Consider the following 5,923-nt stretch of genomic DNA (forward strand, 5'->3'; position numbering starts at 1 on the left):
CTGTTAGCACTTGGCAGAGAGAGGGAGTGGTGTCCCTGACAGCTCCAGGGGGCCATACCAAAGAAGCAGACAGGATGCTCTGTTTTCTCAAGAAGACAGAGGAGGACTGCCTTCAGAAATGGTCAATGGGAGTGTACAGTGCTGCCCGCCAGAATCATCCTCTGACTTCAAACCATGTCCATGTGCCCGTGATACAGCCTCTCCCTGCGTGATCGAAGGTCACCCATAATTCCCTGCTTGGAGACAGTTTTTGGCTTATGGTGTATCAGCCTTTGTTTACATGAACTATAATTTTTGAATTTTACACTTGCAAGAGACTTTGAGAACATCTTTATGACATGTATTGTTCCAATAGCTGCAATATCATATTTGGGTTATTTTTATAGTCTGGGAAAAACAATAGTGAGAGCATTGGGAGAGTTGCCGTGTTTTTTTCTCAAGGGTATCCAGAGATTAGATGAGACAACTGGCTCCAGGACCCTCTAACACTACATGTAGCCTACCACCCCTCTACTGCAGGCTGCCTCCCCTAAGTTGAAGACACTGTAGGAATCAATCAGATTCCACTGAGAAATTTGCTCAAGGCATCAGAGAGGGCTGGAGCTTGGATGGAGATCCGATTTCCTGAGGCAGTGCCATCTCTGCCTTCTGCTCCAGGTACTCCCATCCCTGTATCAAAGTCCATTTGGCCCTCAACTGTGGACTCAGCCCCTTCCCAACCATGGGGGCCAATTAGGCTCAGAGGCAGAGGATGCATAACTTAACTGGAACCCAGGATTCTACCCTGCAGTGATTCTACTCTGATCTCATATCTGTGGTCAGCAACAAGCAGCTGCTTACCTTGCTTCACTGTGGTGAAGGCCCTGCCTCAGATGCTATCTTGCCTTCTGCCTAGCGCTCACGTTTTCTGGGCTGGTAGGAGCTAAGGGAACACAGAGTTAATGTCATGTTGAACAGAACCTCAGCATGAACTACTAAGTATAAGCTTGGCCTTTAGAAAGAATAATAGTAAACATAATAAGGAAAAAGTTCAAATTTAAACAATACAGAAATGTATAAAGTAGGAAGTCAGTTTTCCCTTCTTTTATTTCAATCTTAACCACATCCTATTTTAGAAAAATCCTTATTGATTCCTTAGTATATAACCTTTCAAATTATTTTCAACCCTAACTAGACATTTATACACACATATATCTATGCTCATGTAAGGAAATAAAGGTTGGGTTTTTTTTTGTTTGTTTGTTTGTTTTTTAAGGGGGATCATTTAACAGAGCTATCTTTCCAAGTCATTGTCATAGTATTTCTTTTTTAATGCCCACACGGTATTCCATTGTATGGGTGTGATATGCCAGGGGTGCCAAAAAAATGTATACACATGACTTGTATTCATCTTTTGTTATCAGTATATATTGAGTATTACAATTTTAATACAGTTTTTTTCCCATTCTTAAAATGTATATACATATTTTTGGCACCCTTTGTACTTTCTTTAAATGATCCTGTAGTGATGAATATTGAAGTTGTTTGGAACTTTTTCCATTATAAATGATCCTGTACTCTGCTTCCCTGTACGTATCTCCCTGTGCTAGGATTTTGGAAGCTAGGCTCCGAGAAACAAAGTCAGTGCCATTTAAAAATTTGATAGACACTGCCAAATTGTTTCCCTTCCCAAATCATGTACCAATCTGCACTCCCACCGGCAGTGCATGAGTGTGCCTCTTTCCCCACATCCTTCCCAGCAATTTGTCTCCTTCTGGAGATCTGCAAAGAAGCAATCTGTCAGACAGCAGAAGAGGCAAATGAGAATCTGTGTACAATGAATACACCTGACACCTTGTTGAATCCCAGGGCTCGTTCTGCTGATCTGGCTGCCTAAAGGGGGGTCCCCCCTCTCTCAGCTCCATGGTGAGCCCAGCTGAGGAATGGTTGATGAGGGGCGCTGGGGCACTCTCCTTCACTTTGATTTAAAGTCTGCTCCTCAGTCCACTGCTACTCAGGAACAACATGCTCTGACGGCTGATAATATGCTCTATTTGTATTCTGGCTGGATGTAGGTATTAGAGCCAAGTGTTTATTCATTTCCCTCAGGGAAAGTCTTCAGGCACCGGGTGCTCACCTTGATCTTTAATTGTAATCACAAAATCAAAGCCCTGCTGTCATCTCAAAGGCTCGCTCAGACTCCAAACTTAGAAGCTCTATTGGCCTTCCTTCCAAATGTGTAGGACAAGTGGATGCTTCCGTTACAAGGCTCCCTCTCCATTGCCTTGTCCCCTGATTTAAAATAAAGTGCAAAGGCAGAGAAAGCCGTAGCTCTACTGCTGAACCTCAGGACTTTTAAAGCACCAGTCATTTGCATGAACAGTGATGCCCACTTTTGTTTTTAAGACCACTTCATAGACTTCGTTTCTGAAACCCAAACGACAGATTAATCTTTCCAGACCAAGTCTTTGGAAGAGAATACCCACAGACTTATTCAGAGAATTTCAAACAGTAAAACTGTACAGTTCATTTTAATGGGTCGTAAAAGGCCCCAAGAAAAATTAATCTTTTCACATGTATAGTAGGTGATTTTTAAAGGAGATTCGCTTGTTATTCCTTGTATTTTTTTAAAGTTTTTTTTCTGTTTTTGTAAAATTGACACATTTACAGTAAAAAAATCAAACAATTCAGAAAAATGCAATAAAGAAAATTTTTAAAAAATATGAAATCCCACAGCCCAAGGAGAATCACATTAACATTTTGGTTTTACATTAACACATTTCTAATTTTAAATTAACACATTTCTAGGAACATTTTGCATTCATATGGACCATCCTCCTGTAAACTGCGTTTTTTTCCCTGTTCAAAGGCATGTAATTACCATTTTTCTCATGTATATTACCTTTATTATTAATAAACATTTTATTCTATGGATGCATCACAATTTACTCAGCCAGTTCTCTAAGGATGGATAGTTAGGATTTTTTCAGGCTTTTTTTGTGATTACAAATGATACTGCAATGACCACCTTATAGCTGACTTTGCACATATCTTTACATATTTCTGTGTAAGTAATACTTACATTCCAGTAAATAAAACTAATTGGTTGAAGGAATTTGTGCTTTGCAAAGATTTGCATACAGTTTGCCAATTATGCTTTAGAAAGGTATAGAATTACAAGTCCATTGCAGATGGTGAGTGTTTTTTTCCACACATGGTAACAGACATTAAATAATAATATTAATGTTTATTTTTGGTAACTTAATAAGTGAAATAAAGCCAATTTTAATTTGCATTTTTTACTAATGAAGTTTGACACTTTTAAATATATTTAGTGGCCAGTTTGTGTTCTTTGCTCGTTGAGAAAAACTGGGATATTTACGAGGTGGGACAATAATGTTTGTGAACTCATCCTAGAAAAAGTGCTACATACCTCATTGCTGAATATCACTACAGTCACCTTCAAAGGACTCCCCTTGGGAAGCTATGCACCAATGCCAGCGCCTAGTCCACCCTTCAAAGCAATTTTGGAACTCTTTTTCTGGAATGGCCATCACAGCTGTCGTCGTATTACCCTTGATGTTCTGAATGTCATTAAAATGTCTTCCATTCAGTATTTCCTTTGTCTTTTGGTAAAGAAAGAAGTCATTGGGGGCCAGATCAAGTGAGTAGGGAGGGTGTTCCAATACAGTTATTTGTGTACTGGCTAAATACTTCCTCACAGACAATGCCGTGATAGCTGGTACATTGCCGTGATGCAAGAGCCATGAGCTGTTGGCAAAAAGTTCAGGACGTCTAACTTTTTCATGCAGTCTTTTCAGCACTTCCAAATAGTGAACTTCGTTAACTCTTTGTTAAGTTGGTAGAAATTCATAATGAATAATCCCTCTGACATCAAGAAAAGGTTAGCAACATTGTTATAAAAAGTTCATGAACTTAATTGTCAGACCTTGTATTTATTAAGACTAATGACCGTTTGTCATATATATGTTGCATATACTTCCCCAATTAGTTTTCAAATTTTGTTGTTATTTTAATTGAATGTAATTAATTGTATTTTGCATTTCCCTTTAAGGAGTGAAAAATGCCCTTTTAGAGGGGAAATTATACCTGTATCATGATGATTCTGAGAGTTTTGACTGAAGGAATTTGGGGGTAGGTGGTGAAGTGGGGCAGATGGCATCCTTGACTGAAGAGGCAGGAGAGCCTGCTTGGCAGTTACTCTGCCAGAGGCTTTGATGATAGTCTAATACTATTTGCTTATGTGTTTTCCAAAGGAAAGAGGACCCAGTTAGAAACATGAGTATAACAAACTTATTTTTCTTTGTTTCTCCGAAAGTTTCATGAGTTGCTCAGGCCACTTAAGACTGGCGTTGTTTTGAGGGAGATTTTGGGTGGTTATAGCACCAGAGGTGCTGAGACAAAAACATAATTGGATGGGTTGTCTTTTATTATCACTGGGTTTCTTTTTTTTTTCTTTTTTTCTTTTTTTTTCCCCCCTCAGAAGGCTTCATGTCTAAAAGCTGCCTAAAGATCAAATGTGTGATCCTTTGCATGAGGGATTGGCCTAGATTTAGCCTTACTTGACAAGTGAAGGTTAATTACAAGGATCCAAGCATAAAAATAAAACAACCTTAGAAAACATTCCCCCAGATTTTGCAGTGCTGGGTTTATAGTACTTAACGAATAGTGGTGGCTGAATAAGAGATCCTTACTCATTTGGGCTCAAATTACTTTCAGAATTATAGGAAGATGTGTTACCTACTCAAAAGAATGCTCTACTTGCAAGGATCTTAACAATTTAACTTTCTGGAAACAAATAAATATTGTATAAAATTTAGGGGACATTTATTATGGGCCAGTGTTTTACGAAAATATATAGATCTATATATCTTTATATCTATAGCTATGCTTAATTTACTTAATATACCCTGCCTCCTCCTGAAGTTGTCCTCTTTCTCCCCCAGCTCCAGGCTTGAAAGACCAAACTGAGGAAATTTTAGAGTGGTCTGGGAGTTCCATGTCAGGAGAGGTATGATCCTTTGCATCAATGCTTCAACCTTTTCTCAGGAGGGCTGGAATAAACCAGGTGAATATAAGGAATGGATCACCCTAACTCTATGAGTTAATGACAGGGGCCCTTCATTCAGTCAGTATCCAAGCAAGGTTGTGCTCTTAATTCTCAATCTTATTAATTTAAAGAAAATCCTAGTTTTAAAAAAATTGTTACTTTTATTTTAAATAAGTAATCCATGCACATGGCAGAAAATTTACAATGTACCAAATGGCACATACTGAAAGACAAGTTTCTCCCCCTTTCCTGTACCACCCCGTTCCTCTCCCAAGAGGCAACTATTATTGTCTTGTGTATTCATCTAGGGACATTCTATGTACTCATACAGTTACGCGTATACTCACAGATAGTCTCTCTGCACCACTTCCTCATGGAAATGGAAACATACCATAACACTGTCTTGCTTTTTTCACTTACATTGTATCTTGGAGACACATTATTCCAGTCTACTGTATTGATGTGCCAAATTTATTTAATCAGTTAAAAAGAGTCTTTTACTGTTATAAACCAAAGTAACAATGAATGTTTTAAAATATACATCATTTTGCATGAGCCTGGGCATATTTGTTGGACAAGTTACCAGGAAGTGGAATTGCTAGGTCACAGGGCTCATGCACTTTTTAATTTTGAAAGATAATCAGGATGTTTGCTTAGGCAGAACCGTTAAGTAGTTTTTATTTAATAAGATCATCCTGCTAAATAAATTAATATATCTTGGTTAGAAAGGACCTCGCAGTTCCTTTCTAGACATGTCTCAACTAGGGGCAAACTACAAATCCCTGGAATGTATTAAAAAGGTATCAGATTTGGAGATGTGGGGCCCACCTGTCAAAAGCAATGTCAAGGTAGACCCACTGAATCCTACAGATT

At 38.5% G+C, this 5,923-nt stretch overlaps 1 long non-coding RNA gene across 1 annotated transcript in view; it reads left to right on the top strand.

The window, feature by feature from the left end:
* LOC109381123 (uncharacterized) overlaps positions 1-5,063 on the top strand; it is a 25,650-nt gene extending 20,587 nt beyond the window's left edge. Inside the window, exon 3 of the long non-coding RNA XR_002123640.1 lies at positions 4,947-5,063. This is a non-coding gene — a long non-coding RNA (uncharacterized LOC109381123). The remainder of the gene's footprint in view (positions 1-4,946) is intronic.
* The last annotated feature ends 860 nt before the right edge of the window (positions 5,064-5,923 follow it).

Source organism: Hipposideros armiger, unplaced genomic scaffold (assembly GCF_001890085.2).
Source record: "Hipposideros armiger isolate ML-2016 unplaced genomic scaffold, ASM189008v1 scaffold_44, whole genome shotgun sequence".
Taxonomy (NCBI): Eukaryota; Metazoa; Chordata; class Mammalia; order Chiroptera; family Hipposideridae; genus Hipposideros; species Hipposideros armiger.